This window comes from Myxine glutinosa, chromosome 13 (assembly GCF_964187855.1).
Source record: "Myxine glutinosa chromosome 13, kmMyxGlut1.1, whole genome shotgun sequence".
NCBI lineage: Eukaryota > Metazoa > Chordata > Myxini > Myxiniformes > Myxinidae > Myxine > Myxine glutinosa.
This window is the reverse complement of record NC_136273.1, coordinates 104,530,461-104,548,534: the sequence shown is the minus strand read 5'-3', so window position 1 is coordinate 104,548,534 and position 18,074 is coordinate 104,530,461. Positions and strand designations below refer to the sequence as shown.

Below are 18,074 nucleotides of genomic sequence, written 5' to 3'. Positions count from 1 at the left end.
CGTCCTGAAACTAGGATGAAGGGATAAAAAGATAAAGAAGAGGAAGAAAAACTGGTGGAACTTTCACCTCGTCCTGAAACAAGGATGAAGGGATACAAAGATAAAGAAGAGGAAGAAAAACTGGTGGAACTTTCACCTCGTCCTGAAACAAGGATGAAGGGATACAAAGAAAAAGAAGAGGAAAAACTGGTGGAACTTTCACCTCGTCCTGTAACAAGGATGAAGAGATACAAAGATAAAGAAGAGAAAAAACTGGTGGAACTTTCACCTCGTCCTGAAACAAGGATGAAGAGATACAAAGAAAAAGAAGAGGAAAAACTGGTGGAACTTTCACCTCGTCCTGAAACAAGGATGAAGAGATACAAAGATAAAGAAGAGAAAAAACTGGTGGAACTTTCACCTCGTCCTGAAACAAGGATGAAGAGATACAAAGAAAAAGAAGAGGAAAAACTGGTGGAACTTTCACCAAGTCCTGAAACAAGGATGAAGGGATACAAAGATAAAGAAGAGGAAAAACTGGTGGAACTTTCACCTCGTCCTGAAACAAGGATGAAGAGATACAAAGAAAAAGAAGAGGAAAACTGGTGGAACTTTCACCTCGTCCTGAAACAAGGATGAAGAGATACAAAGAAAAAGAAGAGGAAAAACTGGTGGAAATTTCGCCTCATCCTGAAACAAGGATGAAGAGATACAAAGAAAAAGAAGAGGAAAAACTGGTGGAACTTTCACCTCGTCCTGAAACAAGGATGAAGAGATACAAAGAAAAAGAAGAGGAAAACTGGTGGAACTTTCACCTCGTCCTGTAACAAGGATGAAGAGATACAAAGAAAAAGAAGAGGAAAAACTGGTGGAACTTTCACCTTGTCCTGAAACAAGGATGAAGAGATACAAAGATAAAGAGAAAAACTGGTGGAACTTTCACCTCGTCCTGAAACAAGGATGAAGAGATACAAAGAAAAAGAAGAGAAAAACTGGTGGAACTTTCACCTCGTCCTGAAACAAGGATGAAGGGATACAAAGAAAAAGAAGAGGAAAACTGGTGGAACTTTCACCTCGTCCTGAAACAAGGATGAAGGGATACAAAGAAAAAGAAGAGGAAAACTGGTGGAACTTTCACCTCGTCCTGAAACAAGGTTGAATGGATACAAAGAAAAAGAAGAGGAAAACTGGTGGAACTTTCACCTCGTCCTGAACCAAGGATGAAGAGATACAAAGAAAAAGAAGAGGAAAAACTGGTGGAACTTTCACCTCGTCCTGAAACAAGGATGAAGAGATACAAAGAAAAAGAAGAGGAAAAACTGGTGGAACTTTCACCTCGTCCTGTAACAAGGATGAAGAGATACAAAAATAAAGAAGAGAAAAAACTGGTGGAAATTTCACCTCGTCCTGAAACAAGGATGAAGGGATACAAAGAAAAAGAAGAGGAAGAAAAACTGGTGGAACTTTCACCAAGTCCTGAAACAAGGATAAAGGGCTACAAAGAAAAAGAAGAGGAAAAACTGGTGGAACTTTCACCTCGTCCTGAAACAAGGATGAAGAGATACAAAGAAAAAGAAGAGGAAAACTGGTGGAACTTTCACCTCGTCCTGAAACAACGATGAAGAGATACAAAGAAAAAGAAGAGGAAAACTGGTGGAACTTTCACCGAGGCCTGAAACAAGGATGAAGAGATGCAAAGAAAAAGAAGAGGAAAAACTGGTGGAACTTTCACCTCGTCCTGAAACAAGGATGAAGAGATACAAAGAAAAAGAAGAGGAAAAACTCGTGGAACTTTCACCTCGTCCTCAAACAAGGATGAAGAGTTACAAACAAAAAGAAGAGGAAAACTGGTGGAACTTTCACCGAGGCCTGAAACAAGGATGAAGGGATACAGAGAAAAAGAAGAGGAAAACTGGTGGAACTTTCACCGAGGCCTGAAACAAGGATGAAGGGATACAGAGAAAAAGAAGAGGAAAACTGGTGGAACTTTCACCGAGGCCTGAAACAAGGATGAAGGGATACAAAGAAAAAGAAGAGAAAAAACTGGTGGAACTTTCACCTCGTCCTGAAACAAGGATGAAGGGATACAAACAAAAAGAAGAGGAAGAAAAACTGGTGGAACTTTCACCAAGTCCTGAAACTAGGATGAAGGGATACAGAGAAAAAGAAGAGGAAAACTGGTGGAACTTTCACCGAGGCCTGAAACAAGGATGAAGGGATACAAAGAAAAAGAGGAGGAAAACTGGTGGAACTTTCACCGAGGCCTGAACGAAGGATGAAGGGATACAAAGAAAAAGAGGAGGAAAACTGGTGGAACTTTCACCGAGGCCTGAACCAAGGATGAAGGGATACAAAGAAAATGAAGAGAAAACCTCGTGGAACTTTCACCGAGGCCTGAACCAAGGATGAAGGGATACAAAGAAAAAGTGGAGGAAAACTGGTGGAACTTTCACCGAGGCCTGAACCAAGGATGAAGGGATACAGAGAAAAAGAAGAGAAAACCTCGTGGAACTTTCACCGAGGCCTGAAACAAGGATGAAGAGATACAAAGAAAAAGAAGAGAAAAACTGGTGGAACTTTCACCGAGGCCTGAACCAAGGATGAAGGGATACAGAGAAAAAGAAGAGAAAAAACTGGTGGAACTTTCACCTCGTCCTGAAACAAGGATGAAGGGATACAAAGAAAAAGAAGAGAAAACCTCGTGGAACTTTCACCGAGGCCTGAAACAAGGATGAAGAGATACAAAGATAAAGAAGAGGAAAAACTGGTGGAACTTTCACCAAGTCCTGTAACAAGGATGAAGAGATACAAACAAAAAGAAGAGGAAAACTGGTGGAACTTTCACCAAGTCCTGTAACAAGGATGAAGAGATACAAAGAAAAAGAAGAGGAAGAAAAACTGGTGGAACTTTCACCAAGTCCTGAAACAAGGATGAAGAGATACAAAGAAAAAGAAGAGGAAAAACTGGTGGAACTTTCACCAAGTCCTGAAACAAGGATGAAGGGATACAAAGAAAAAGAAGAGGAAGAAAAACTGGTGGAACTTTCACCAAGTCCTGAAACAAGGATGAAGAGATACAAAGAAAAAGAAGAGGAAGAAAAACTGGTGGAACTTTCACCAAGTCCTGAAACAAGGATGAAGAGATACAAAGAAAAAGAAGAGGAAAAACTGGTGGAACTTTCACCTCGTCCTGAAACAAGGATGAAGAGATACAAAGAAAAAGAAGAGGAAGAAAAACTGGTGGAACTTTCACCAAGTCCTGAAACAAGGATGAAGAGATACAAAGAAAAAGAAGAGGAAAAACTGGTGGAACTTTCACCAAGTCCTGAAACAAGGATGAAGGGATACAAAGAAAAAGAAGAGGAAGAAAAACTGGTGGAACTTTCACCAAGTCCTGAAACAAGGATGAAGAGATACAAACAAAAAGAAGAGGAAAACTGGTGGAACTTTCACCGAGGCCTGAAACAAGGATGAAGGGATACAGAGAAAAAGAAGAGGAAAACTGGTGGAACTTTCACCGAGGCCTGAAACAAGGATGAAGGGATACAAACAAAAAGAAGAGAAAAAACTGGTGGAACTTTCACCGAGTCCTGAAACAAGGATGAAGAGATACAAAGAAAAAGAAGAGGAAAAACTGGTGGAACTTTCACCTCGTCCTGAAACAAGGATGAAGAGATACAAAGAAAAAGAAGAAGAAAACTGGTGGAACTTTCACCTCGTCCTGAAACAAGGATGAAGAGATACAAAGAAAAAGAAGAAGAAAACTGGTGGAACTTTCACCGAGTCCTGAAACAAGGATGAAGAGATACAAAGAAAAAGAAGAGAAAAAACTGGTGGAACTTTCACCTCGTCCTGAAACAAGGATGAAGAGATACAAAGAAAAAGAAGAGGAAAACTGGTGGAACTTTCACCGAGGCCTGAACCAAGGATGAAGGGATACAAAGAAAAAGAAGAGGAAAACTGGTGGAACTTTCACCAAGTCCTGAAACAAGGATGAAGGGATACAAAGAAAAAGAAGAGGAAAACTGGTGGAACTTTCACCGAGGCCTGCACCAAAGATGAAGGGCTACAAAGAAAAAGAAGAGGAAAACTGGTGGAACTTTCACCGAGGCCTGAAACAAGGATGAAGGGATACAAAGAAAAAGAAGAGAAAAAACTGGTGGAACTTTCACCAAGTCCTGAAACAAGGATGAAGAGATACAAAGAAAAAGAAGAGAAAAACTGGTGGAACTTTCACCGAGGCCTGAACCAAGGATGAAGGGATACAGAGAAAAAGAAGAGAAAAAACTGGTGGAACTTTCACCTCGTCCTGAAACAAGGATGAAGGGATACAAAGAAAAAGAAGAGAAAACCTCGTGGAACTTTCACCGAGGCCTGAAACAAGGATGAAGAGATACAAAGATAAAGAAGAGGAAAAACTGGTGGAACTTTCACCAAGTCCTGTAACAAGGATGAAGAGATACAAACAAAAAGAAGAGGAAAACTGGTGGAACTTTCACCTCGTCCTGAAACAAGGATGAAGAGATACAAAGAAAAAGAAGAGCAAAACTGGTGGAACTTTCACCTCGTCCTGAAACAAGGATGAAGAGATACAAAGATAAAGAAGAGGAAAAACTGGTGGAACTTTCACCTCGTCCTGAAACAAGGATGAAGAGATACAAAGAAAAAGAAGAGGAAAACTGGTGGAACTTTCACCTCATCCTGAAACAAGGATGAAGAGATACAAAGAAAAAGAAGAGGAAAAACTGGTGGAAATTTCGCCTCATCCTGAAACAAGGATGAAGAGATACAAAGAAAAAGAAGAGGAAAAACTGGTGGAACTTTCACCTCGTCCTGAAACAAGGATGAAGAGATACAAAGAAAAAGAAGAGGAAAACTGGTGGAACTTTCATCTCGTCCTGTAACAAGGATGAAGAGATACAAAGAAAAAGAAGAGGAAAAACTGGTGGAACTTTCACCTCGTCCTGAAACAAGGATGAAGAGATACAAAGATAAAGAGAAAAACTGGTGGAACTTTCACCTCGTCCTGAAACAAGGATGAAGAGATACAAAGATAAAGAAGAGAAAAACTGGTGGAACTTTCACCTCGTCCTGAAACAAGGATGAAGGGATACAAAGAAAAAGAAGAGGAAAACTGGTGGAACTTTCACCTCGTCCTGAAACAAGGATGAAGGGATACAAAGAAAAAGAAGAGGAAAACTGGTGGAACTTTCACCTCATCCTGAAACAAGGATGAAGGGATACAAAGAAAAAGAAGAGGAAAACTGGTGGAACTTTCACCTCGTCCTGAACCAAGGATGAAGAGATACAAAGAAAAAGAAGAGGAAAAACTGGTGGAACTTTCACCTCGTCCTGTAACAAGGATGAAGAGATACAAAGATAAAGAAGAGAAAAAACTGGTGGAACTTTCACCTCGTCCTGAAACAAGGATGAAGGGATACAAAGAAAAAGAAGAGGAAGAAAAACTGGTGGAACTTTCACCAAGTCCTGAAACAAGGATAAAGGGCTACAAAGAAAAAGAAGAGGAAAAACTGGTGGAACTTTCACCTCGTCCTGAAACAAGGATGAAGAGATACAAAGAAAAAGAAGAGGAAAACTGGTGGAACTTTCACCTCGTCCTGAAACAAGGATGAAGAGATACAAAGAAAAAGAAGAGGAAAACTGGTGGAACTTTCACTGAGGCCTGAAACAAGGATGAAGAGATGCAAAGAAAAAGAAGAGGAAAAACTGGTGGAACTTTCACCTCGTCCTGAAACAAGGATGAAGAGATACAAAGAAAAAGAAGAGGAAAAACTGGTGGAACTTTCACCTCGTCCTGAAACAAGGATGAAGAGTTACAAACAAAAAGAAGAGGAAAACTGGTGGAACTTTCACCGAGGCCTGAAACAAGGATGAAGGGATACAGAGAAAAAGAAGAGGAAAACTGGTGGAACTTTCACCGAGGCCTGAAACAAGGATGAAGGGATACAGAGAAAAAGAAGAGGAAAACTGGTGGAACTTTCACCGAGGCCTGAAACAAGGATGAAGGGATACAAAGAAAAAGAAGAGAAAAAACTGGTGGAACTTTCACCTCGTCCTGAAACAAGGATGAAGGGATACAAACAAAAAGAAGAGGAAGAAAAACTGGTGGAACTTTCACCAAGTCCTGAAACTAGGATGAAGGGATACAGAGAAAAAGAAGAGGAAAACTGGTGGAACTTTCACCAAGGCCTGAAACAAGGATGAAGGGATACAAAGAAAAAGAGGAGGAAAACTGGTGGAACTTTCACCGAGGTCTGAACCAAGGATGAAGGGATACAAAGAAAAAGAGGAGGAAAACTGGTGGAACTTTCACCGAGGCCTGAACCAAGGATGAAGGGATACAAAGAAAAAGAAGAGAAAACCTCGTGGAACTTTCACCGAGGCCTGAACCAAGGATGAAGGGATACAAAGAAAAAGTGGAGGAAAACTGGTGGAACTTTCACCGAGGCCTGAACCAAGGATGAAGGGATACAAAGAAAAAGAAGAGAAAAACTGGTGGAACTTTCACCGAGGCCTGAACCAAGGATGAAGGGATACAAAGAAAAAGAAGAGAAAACCTCGTGGAACTTTCACCGAGGCCTGAAACAAGGATGAAGGGATACAAAGAAAAAGAAGAGAAAAACTGGTGGAACTTTCACCGAGGCCTGAACCAAGGATGAAGGGATAGAAAGAAAAAGAGGAGGAAAACTGGTGGAACTTTCACCGAGGCCTGAACCAAGGATGAAGGGATACAAAGAAAAAGAAGAGAAAACCTCGTGGAACTTTCACCGAGGCCTGAAACAAGGATGAAGAGATACAAAGAAAAAGAAGAGAAAAACTGGTGGAACTTTCACCGAGGCCTGAACCAAGGATGAAGGGATACAGAGAAAAAGAAGAGAAAAAACTGGTGGAACTTTCACCTCGTCCTGAAACAAGGATGAAGGGATACAAAGAAAAAGAAGAGAAAACCTCGTGGAACTTTCACCGAGGCCTGAAACAAGGATGAAGAGATACAAAGATAAAGAAGAGGAAAAACTGGTGGAACTTTCACCAAGTCCTGTAACAAGGATGAAGAGATACAAAGAAAAAGAAGAGGAAGAAAAACTGGTGGAACTTTCACCAAGTCCTGAAACAAGGATGAAGAGATACAAAGAAAAAGAAGAGGAAAAACTGGTGGAACTTTCACCAAGTCCTGAAACAAGGATGAAGAGTTACAAACAAAAAGAAGAGGAAAACTGGTGGAACTTTCACCAAGTCCTGTAACAAGGATGAAGGGATACAAAGAAAAAGAAGAGGAAGAAAAACTGGTGGAACTTTCACCAAGTCCTGAAACAAGGATGAAGAGATACAAAGAAAAAGAAGAGGAAGAAAAACTGGTGGAACTTTCACCAAGTCCTGAAACAAGGATGAAGAGATACAAAGAAAAAGAAGAGGAAAAACTGGTGGAACTTTCACCGAGGCCTGAAACAAGGATGAAGGGATACAAACAAAAAGAAGAGAAAAAACTGGTGGAACTTTCACCGAGTCCTGAAACAAGGATGAAGAGATACAAAGAAAAAGAAGAGGAAAAACTGGTGGAACTTTCACCTCGTCCTGAAACAAGGATGAAGAGATACAAAGAAAAAGAAGAGGAAAACTGGTGGAACTTTCACCGAGGCCTGAACCAAGGATGAAGGGATACAAAGAAAAAGAAGAGGAAAACTGGTGGAACTTTCACCAAGTCCTGAAACAAGGATGAAGGGCTACAAAGAAAAAGAAGAGGAAAACTGGTGGAACTTTCACCGAGGCCTGAACCAAAGATGAAGGGCTACAAAGAAAAAGAAGAGGAAAACTGGTGGAACTTTCACCGAGGCCTGAAACAAGGATGAAGGGATAAAAAGAAAAAGAAGAGAAAAAACTGGTGGAACTTTCACCAAGTCCTGAAACAAGGATGAAGGGATACAAAGAAAAAGAAGAGGAAAACTGGTGGAACTTTCACCGAGGCCTGAAACAAGGATGAAGGGCTACAAAGAAAAAGAAGAGGAAAACTGGTGGAACTTTCACCGAGGCCTGAAACAAGGATGAAGGGATACAAAGAAAAAGAAGAGAAAACCTCGTGGAACTTTCACCGAGGCCTGAACCAAGGATGAAGGGCTACAAAGAAAAAGCAGAGGAAGAAAAACTGGTGGAACTTTCACCGAGGCCTGAACCAAGGATGAAGGGCTACAAAGAAAAAGAAGAGAAAAACTGGTGGAACTTTCACCGAGGCCTGAACCAAGGATGAAGGGATACAAAGAAAAAGAAGAGGAAAACTGGTGGAACTTTCACCGAGGCCTGAACCAAGGATGAAGGGATACAAAGAAAAAGAAGAGAAAAACTGGTGGAACTTTCACCGAGGTCTGAACCAAGGATGAAGGGATACAAAGAAAAAGAAGAGGAAAACTGGTGGAACTTTCACCGAGGCCTGAACCAAGGATGAAGGGATACAAAGAAAAAGAAGAGAAAAACTGGTGGAACTTTCACCGAGGTCTGAACCAAGGATGAAGGGATACAAAGAAAACGAAGAGGAAAACTGGTGGAACTTTCACCGAGGCCTGAACCAAGGATGAAGGGATACAAAGAAAAAGAAGAGAAAAACTGGTGGAACTTTCACCGAGGCCTGAACCAAGGATGAAGGGATACAAAGAAAAAGAAGAGGAAAACTGGTGGAACTTTCACCGAGGCCTGAACCAAGGATGAAGGGATACAAAGAAAAAGAAGAGAAAAACTGGTGGAACTTTCACCGAGGCCTGAACCAAGGATGAAGGGATACAAAGAAAAAGAAGAGAAAAACTGGTGGAACTTTCACCGAGGTCTGAACCAAGGATGAAGGGATACAAAGAAAAAGAAGAGGAAAACTGGTGGAACTTTCACCGAGGCCTGAACCAAGGATGAAGGGATACAAAGAAAAAGAAGAGAAAACCTCGTGGAACTTTCACCGAGGCCTGAAACAAGGATGAAGAGATACAAAGAAAAAGAAGAGCAAAACTGGTGGAACTTTCACCTCGTCCTGAAACAAGGATGAAGAGATACAAAGATAAAGAAGAGGAAAAACTGGTGGAACTTTCACCTCGTCCTGAAACAAGGATGAAGAGATACAAAGAAAAAGAAGAGGAAAACTGGTGGAACTTTCACCTCATCCTGAAACAAGGATGAAGAGATACAAAGAAAAAGAAGAGGAAAAACTGGTGGAAATTTCGCCTCATCCTGAAACAAGGATGAAGAGATACAAAGAAAAAGAAGAGGAAAAACTGGTGGAACTTTCACCTCGTCCTGAAACAAGGATGAAGAGATACAAAGAAAAAGAAGAGGAAAACTGGTGGAACTTTCATCTCGTCCTGTAACAAGGATGAAGAGATACAAAGAAAAAGAAGAGGAAAAACTGGTGGAACTTTCACCTCGTCCTGAAACAAGGATGAAGAGATACAAAGATAAAGAGAAAAACTGGTGGAACTTTCACCTCGTCCTGAAACAAGGATGAAGAGATACAAAGATAAAGAAGAGAAAAACTGGTGGAACTTTCACCTCGTCCTGAAACAAGGATGAAGGGATACAAAGAAAAAGAAGAGGAAAACTGGTGGAACTTTCACCTCGTCCTGAAACAAGGATGAAGGGATACAAAGAAAAAGAAGAGGAAAACTGGTGGAACTTTCACCTCATCCTGAAACAAGGATGAAGGGATACAAAGAAAAAGAAGAGGAAAACTGGTGGAACTTTCACCTCGTCCTGAACCAAGGATGAAGAGATACAAAGAAAAAGAAGAGGAAAAACTGGTGGAACTTTCACCTCGTCCTGTAACAAGGATGAAGAGATACAAAGATAAAGAAGAGAAAAAACTGGTGGAACTTTCACCTCGTCCTGAAACAAGGATGAAGGGATACAAAGAAAAAGAAGAGGAAGAAAAACTGGTGGAACTTTCACCAAGTCCTGAAACAAGGATAAAGGGCTACAAAGAAAAAGAAGAGGAAAAACTGGTGGAACTTTCACCTCGTCCTGAAACAAGGATGAAGAGATACAAAGAAAAAGAAGAGGAAAACTGGTGGAACTTTCACCTCGTCCTGAAACAAGGATGAAGAGATACAAAGAAAAAGAAGAGGAAAACTGGTGGAACTTTCACCGAGGCCTGAAACAAGGATGAAGAGATGCAAAGAAAAAGAAGAGGAAAAACTGGTGGAACTTTCACCTCGTCCTGAAACAAGGATGAAGAGATACAAAGAAAAAGAAGAGGAAAAACTGGTGGAACTTTCACCTCGTCCTGAAACAAGGATGAAGAGTTACAAACAAAAAGAAGAGGAAAACTGGTGGAACTTTCACCAAGGCCTGAAACAAGGATGAAGGGATACAGAGAAAAAGAAGAGGAAAACTGGTGGAACTTTCACCGAGGCCTGAAACAAGGATGAAGGGATACAGAGAAAAAGAAGAGGAAAACTGGTGGAACTTTCACCGAGGCCTGAAACAAGGATGAAGGGATACAAAGAAAAAGAAGAGAAAAAACTGGTGGAACTTTCACCTCGTCCTGAAACAAGGATGAAGGGATACAAACAAAAAGAAGAGGAAGAAAAACTGGTGGAACTTTCACCAAGTCCTGAAACTAGGATGAAGGGATACAGAGAAAAAGAAGAGGAAAACTGGTGGAACTTTCACCAAGGCCTGAAACAAGGATGAAGGGATACAAAGAAAAAGAGGAGGAAAACTGGTGGAACTTTCACCGAGGTCTGAACCAAGGATGAAGGGATACAAAGAAAAAGAGGAGGAAAACTGGTGGAACTTTCACCGAGGCCTGAACCAAGGATGAAGGGATACAAAGAAAAAGAAGAGAAAACCTCGTGGAACTTTCACCGAGGCCTGAACCAAGGATGAAGGGATACAAAGAAAAAGTGGAGGAAAACTGGTGGAACTTTCACCGAGGCCTGAACCAAGGATGAAGGGATACAAAGAAAAAGAAGAGAAAAACTGGTGGAACTTTCACCGAGGCCTGAACCAAGGATGAAGGGATACAAAGAAAAAGAAGAGAAAACCTCGTGGAACTTTCACCGAGGCCTGAAACAAGGATGAAGGGATACAAAGAAAAAGAAGAGAAAAACTGGTGGAACTTTCACCGAGGCCTGAACCAAGGATGAAGGGATAGAAAGAAAAAGAGGAGGAAAACTGGTGGAACTTTCACCGAGGCCTGAACCAAGGATGAAGGGATACAAAGAAAAAGAAGAGAAAACCTCGTGGAACTTTCACCGAGGCCTGAAACAAGGATGAAGAGATACAAAGAAAAAGAAGAGAAAAACTGGTGGAACTTTCACCGAGGCCTGAACCAAGGATGAAGGGATACAGAGAAAAAGAAGAGAAAAAACTGGTGGAACTTTCACCTCGTCCTGAAACAAGGATGAAGGGATACAAAGAAAAAGAAGAGAAAACCTCGTGGAACTTTCACCGAGGCCTGAAACAAGGATGAAGAGATACAAAGATAAAGAAGAGGAAAAACTGGTGGAACTTTCACCAAGTCCTGTAACAAGGATGAAGAGATACAAAGAAAAAGAAGAGGAAGAAAAACTGGTGGAACTTTCACCAAGTCCTGAAACAAGGATGAAGAGATACAAAGAAAAAGAAGAGGAAAAACTGGTGGAACTTTCACCAAGTCCTGAAACAAGGATGAAGAGTTACAAACAAAAAGAAGAGGAAAACTGGTGGAACTTTCACCAAGTCCTGTAACAAGGATGAAGAGATACAAAGAAAAAGAAGAGGAAGAAAAACTGGTGGAACTTTCACCAAGTCCTGAAACAAGGATGAAGAGATACAAAGAAAAAGAAGAGGAAAAACTGGTGGAACTTTCACCAAGTCCTGAAACAAGGATGAAGAGTTACAAACAAAAAGAAGAGGAAAACTGGTGGAACTTTCACCGAGGCCTGAAACAAGGATGAAGGGATACAGAGAAAAAGAAGAGGAAAACTGGTGGAACTTTCACCGAGGCCTGAAACAAGGATGAAGGGATACAAACAAAAAGAAGAGAAAAAACTGGTGGAACTTTCACCGAGTCCTGAAACAAGGATGAAGAGATACAAAGAAAAAGAAGAGGAAAAACTGGTGGAACTTTCACCTCGTCCTGAAACAAGGATGAAGAGATACAAAGAAAAAGAAGAGGAAAACTGGTGGAACTTTCACCGAGGCCTGAACCAAGGATGAAGGGATACAAAGAAAAAGAAGAGGAAAACTGGTGGAACTTTCACCAAGTCCTGAAACAAGGATGAAGGGCTACAAAGAAAAAGAAGAGGAAAACTGGTGGAACTTTCACCGAGGCCTGAACCAAAGATGAAGGGCTACAAAGAAAAAGAAGAGGAAAACTGGTGGAACTTTCACCGAGGCCTGAAACAAGGATGAAGGGATAAAAAGAAAAAGAAGAGAAAAAACTGGTGGAACTTTCACCAAGTCCTGAAACAAGGATGAAGGGATACAAAGAAAAAGAAGAGGAAAACTGGTGGAACTTTCACCGAGGCCTGAAACAAGGATGAAGGGCTACAAAGAAAAAGAAGAGGAAAACTGGTGGAACTTTCACCGAGGCCTGAAACAAGGATGAAGGGATACAAAGAAAAAGAAGAGAAAACCTCGTGGAACTTTCACCGAGGCCTGAACCAAGGATGAAGGGCTACAAAGAAAAAGCAGAGGAAGAAAAACTGGTGGAACTTTCACCGAGGCCTGAACCAAGGATGAAGGGCTACAAAGAAAAAGAAGAGAAAAACTGGTGGAACTTTCACCGAGGCCTGAACCAAGGATGAAGGGATACAAAGAAAAAGAAGAGGAAAACTGGTGGAACTTTCACCGAGGCCTGAACCAAGGATGAAGGGATACAAAGAAAAAGAAGAGAAAAACTGGTGGAACTTTCACCGAGGTCTGAACCAAGGATGAAGGGATACAAAGAAAAAGAAGAGGAAAACTGGTGGAACTTTCACCGAGGCCTGAACCAAGGATGAAGGGATACAAAGAAAACGAAGAGGAAAACTGGTGGAACTTTCACCGAGGCCTGAACCAAGGATGAAGGGATACAAAGAAAAAGAAGAGAAAAACTGGTGGAACTTTCACCGAGGCCTGAACCAAGGATGAAGGGATACAAAGAAAAAGAAGAGGAAAACTGGTGGAACTTTCACCGAGGCCTGAACCAAGGATGAAGGGATACAAAGAAAAAGAAGAGAAAAACTGGTGGAACTTTCACCGAGGCCTGAACCAAGGATGAAGGGATACAAAGAAAAAGAAGAGAAAAACTGGTGGAACTTTCACCGAGGTCTGAACCAAGGATGAAGGGATACAAAGAAAAAGAAGAGGAAAACTGGTGGAACTTTCACCGAGGCCTGAACCAAGGATGAAGGGATACAAAGAAAAAGAAGAGAAAACCTCGTGGAACTTTCACCGAGGCCTGAACCAAGGATGAAGGGATACAAAGAAAAAGAAGAGAAAAACTGGTGGAACTTTCACCGAGGCCTGAACCAAGGATGAAGGGATACAAAGAAAAAGAAGAGAAAAACTGGTGGAACTTTCACCGAGGTCTGAACCAAGGATGAAGGGATACAAAGAAAAAGAAGAGGAAAACTGGTGGAACTTTCACCGAGGCCTGAACCAAGGATGAAGGGATACAAAGAAAAAGAAGAGAAAACCTCGTGGAACTTTCACCGAGGCCTGAAACAAGGATGAAGAGATACAAAGAAAAAGAAGAGGAAAAACTGGTGGAACTTTCACCAAGTCCTGAAACAAGGATGAAGGGATACAAAGAAAAAGAAGAGGAAAAACTGGTGGAACTTTCACCAAGTCCTGTAACAAGGATGAAGAGATACAAACAAAAAGAAGAGGAAAACTGGTGGAACTTTCACCAAGTCCTGTAACAAGGATGAAGGGATACAAAGAAAAAGAAGAGGAAGAAAAACTGGTGGAACTTTCACCAAGTCCTGAAACAAGGATGAAGAGATACAAAGAAAAAGAAGAGGAAAAACTGGTGGAACTTTCACCAAGTCCTGAAACAAGGATGAAGGGCTACAAAGAAAAAGAAGAGGAAAACTGGTGGAACTTTCACCGAGGCCTGAAACAAGGATGAAGAGATACAAAGAAAAAGAGGAGGAAAACTGGTGGAACTTTCACCGAGGCCTGAACCAAGGATGAAGGGATACAAAGAAAAAGAGGAGGAAAACTGGTGGAACTTTCACCGAGGCCTGAAACAAGGATGAAGGGATACAAAGAAAAAGAGGAGGAAAACTGGTGGAACTTTCACCGAGGCCTGAACCAAGGATGAAGGGATACAAAGAAAAAGAAGAGAAAACCTCGTGGAACTTTCACCGAGGCCTGAACCAAGGATGAAGGGATACAAAGAAAAAGAGGAGGAAAACTGGTGGAACTTTCACCGAGGCCTGAACCAAGGATGAAGGGATACAAAGAAAAAGAGGAGGAAAACTGGTGGAACTTTCACCGAGGCCTGAACCAAGGATGAAGGGATACAAAGAAAAAGAGGAGAAAACCTCGTGGAACTTTCACCGAGGCCTGAACCAAGGATGAAGGGATGCAAAGAAAAAGAGGAGGAAAACTGGTGGAACTTTCACCGAGGCCTGAACCAAGGATGAAGGGATACAAAGAAAAAGAAGAGAAAACCTCGTGGAACTTTCACCGAGGCCTGAACCAAGGATGAAGGGATACAAAGAAAAAGAGGAGGAAAACTGGTGGAACTTTCACCGAGGCCTGAACCAAGGATGAAGGGATACAAAGAAAAAGAAGAGGAAAACTGGTGGAACTTTCACCGAGGCCTGAACCAAGGATGAAGGGATACAAAGAAAAAGAAGAGGAAAACTGGTGGAACTTTCACCGAGGCCTGAACCAAGGATGAAGGGATACAAAGAAAAAGAAGAGAAAAACTGGTGGAACTTTCACCGAGGCCTGAACCAAGGATGAAGGGATACAAAGAAAAAGAAGAGGAAAACTGGTGGAACTTTCACCGAGGCCTGAACCAAGGATGAAGGGATACAAAGAAAAAGAAGAGAAAAACTGGTGGAACTTTCACCGAGGTCTGAACCAAGGATGAAGGGATACAAAGAAAAAGAAGAGGAAAACTGGTGGAACTTTCACCGAGGCCTGAACCAAGGATGAAGGGATACAAAGAAAACGAAGAGGAAAACTGGTGGAACTTTCACCGAGGCCTGAACCAAGGATGAAGGGATACAAAGAAAAAGAAGAGAAAAACTGGTGGAACTTTCACCGAGGCCTGAACCAAGGATGAAGGGATACAAAGAAAAAGAAGAGGAAAACTGGTGGAACTTTCACCGAGGCCTGAACCAAGGATGAAGGGATACAAAGAAAAAGAAGAGAAAAACTGGTGGAACTTTCACCGAGGCCTGAACCAAGGATGAAGGGATACAAAGAAAAAGAAGAGAAAAACTGGTGGAACTTTCACCGAGGTCTGAACCAAGGATGAAGGGATACAAAGAAAAAGAAGAGGAAAAACTGGTGGAACTTTCACCAAGTCCTGAAACAAGGATGAAGGGATACAAAGAAAAAGAAGAGAAAAACTGGTGGAACTTTCACCGAGGCCTGAACCAAGGATGAAGGGATACAAAGAAAAAGAAGAGAAAAACTGGTGGAACTTTCACCGAGGCCTGAACCAAGGATGAAGGGATACAAAGAAAAAGAAGAGGAAAACTGGTGGAACTTTCACCGAGGCCTGAACCAAGGATGAAGGGATACAAAGAAAAAGAAGAGAAAAACTGGTGGAACTTTCACCGAGGCCTGAACCAAGGATGAAGGGATACAAAGAAAAAGAAGAGGAAAACTGGTGGAACTTTCACCGAGGTCTGAACCAAGGATGAAGGGATACAAAGAAAAAGAAGAGGAAAACTGGTGGAACTTTCACCGAGGCCTGAACCAAGGATGAAGGGATACAAAGAAAAAGAAGAGAAAAACTGGTGGAACTTTCACCGAGGCCTGAACCAAGGATGAAGGGATACAAAGAAAAAGAAGAGAAAAACTGGTGGAACTTTCACCGAGGTCTGAACCAAGGATGAAGGGATACAAAGAAAAAGAAGAGGAAAACTGGTGGAACTTTCACCGAGGCCTGAACCAAGGATGAAGGGATACAAAGAAAAAGAAGAGAAAACCTCGTGGAACTTTCACCGAAGCCTGAAACAAGGATGAAGAGATACAAAGAAAAAGAAGAGAAAAACTGGTGGAACTTTCACCGAGGCCTGAACCAAGGATGAAGGGATACAAAGAAAAAGAAGAGGAAAAACTGGTGGAACTTTCACCAAGTCCTGAAACAAGGATGAAGGGATACAAAGAAAAAGAAGAGGAAAAACTGGTGGAACTTTCACCAAGTCCTGTAACAAGGATGAAGAGATACAAACAAAAAGAAGAGGAAAACTGGTGGAACTTTCACCAAGTCCTGTAACAAGGATGAAGGGATACAAAGAAAAAGAAGAGGAAGAAAAACTGGTGGAACTTTCACCAAGTCCTGAAACAAGGATGAAGAGATACAAAGAAAAAGAAGAGGAAAAACTGGTGGAACTTTCACCAAGTCCTGAAACAAGGATGAAGGGCTACAAAGAAAAAGAAGAGGAAAACTGGTGGAACTTTCACCGAGGCCTGAAACAAGGATGAAGAGATACAAAGAAAAAGAGGAGGAAAACTGGTGGAACTTTCACCGAGGCCTGAACCAAGGATGAAGGGATACAAAGAAAAAGAGGAGGAAAACTGGTGGAACTTTCACCGAGGCCTGAAACAAGGATGAAGGGATACAAAGAAAAAGAGGAGGAAAACTGGTGGAACTTTCACCGAGGCCTGAACCAAGGATGAAGGGATACAAAGAAAAAGAAGAGAAAACCTCGTGGAACTTTCACCGAGGCCTGAACCAAGGATGAAGGGATACAAAGAAAAAGAGGAGGAAAACTGGTGGAACTTTCACCGAGGCCTGAACCAAGGATGAAGGGATACAAAGAAAAAGAGGAGGAAAACTGGTGGAACTTTCACCGAGGCCTGAACCAAGGATGAAGGGATACAAAGAAAAAGAAGAGAAAACCTCGTGGAACTTTCACCGAGGCCTGAACCAAGGATGAAGGGATGCAAAGAAAAAGAGGAGGAAAACTGGTGGAACTTTCACCGAGGCCTGAACCAAGGATGAAGGGATACAAAGAAAAAGAAGAGAAAACCTCGTGGAACTTTCACCGAGGCCTGAACCAAGGATGAAGGGATACAAAGAAAAAGAGGAGGAAAACTGGTGGAACTTTCACCGAGGCCTGAACCAAGGATGAAGGGATACAAAGAAAAAGAAGAGGAAAACTGGTGGAACTTTCACCGAGGCCTGAACCAAGGATGAAGGGATACAAAGAAAAAGAAGAGAAAACCTCGTGGAACTTTCACCGAGGCCTGAACCAAGGATGAAGGGATACAAAGAAAAAGAAGAGAAAACCTCGTGGAACTTTCACTGAGGCCTGAACCAAGGATGAAGGGATACAAAGAAAAAGAAGAGAAAACCTCGTGGAACTTTCACCGAGGCCTGAAACAAGGATGAAGAGATACAAAGAAAAAGAAGAGGAAAACTGGTGGAACTTTCACCGAGGCCTGAACCAAGGATGAAGGGATACAAAGAAAAAGAAGAGAAAACCTCGTGGAACTTTCACCGAGGCCTGAAACAAGGATGAAGGGATACAAAGAAAAAGAAGAGGAAAACTGGTGGAACTTTCACCGAGGCCTGAACCAAGGATGAAGTGATACAAAGAAAAAGAAGAGGAAAACTGGTGGAACTTTCACCGAGGCCTGAACCAAGGATGAAGGGATACAAAGAAAAAGAAGAGAAAACCTCGTGGAACTTTCACAGAGGCCTGAACCAAGGATGAAGGGATACAAAGAAAAAGAAGAGAAAACCTCGTGGAACTTTCACTGAGGCCTGAACCAAGGATGAAGGGATACAAAGAAAAAGAAGAGAAAACCTCGTGGAACTTTCACCGAGGCCTGAAACAAGGATGAAGAGATACAAAGAAAAAGAAGAGGAAAACTGGTGGAACTTTCACCGAGGCCTGAACCAAGGATGAAGGGATACAAAGAAAAAGAAGAGAAAACCTCGT

The 18,074-nt window shown here is 41.8% G+C and overlaps 1 protein-coding gene across 1 annotated transcript in view; it reads right to left on the bottom strand.

The window, feature by feature from the left end:
• LOC137439162 (complement C3) overlaps nt 1-18,074 on the bottom strand; it is a 421,636-nt gene that overhangs the window by 275,179 nt on the left and 128,383 nt on the right. The gene's annotated exons all lie outside the window — the stretch shown is intronic.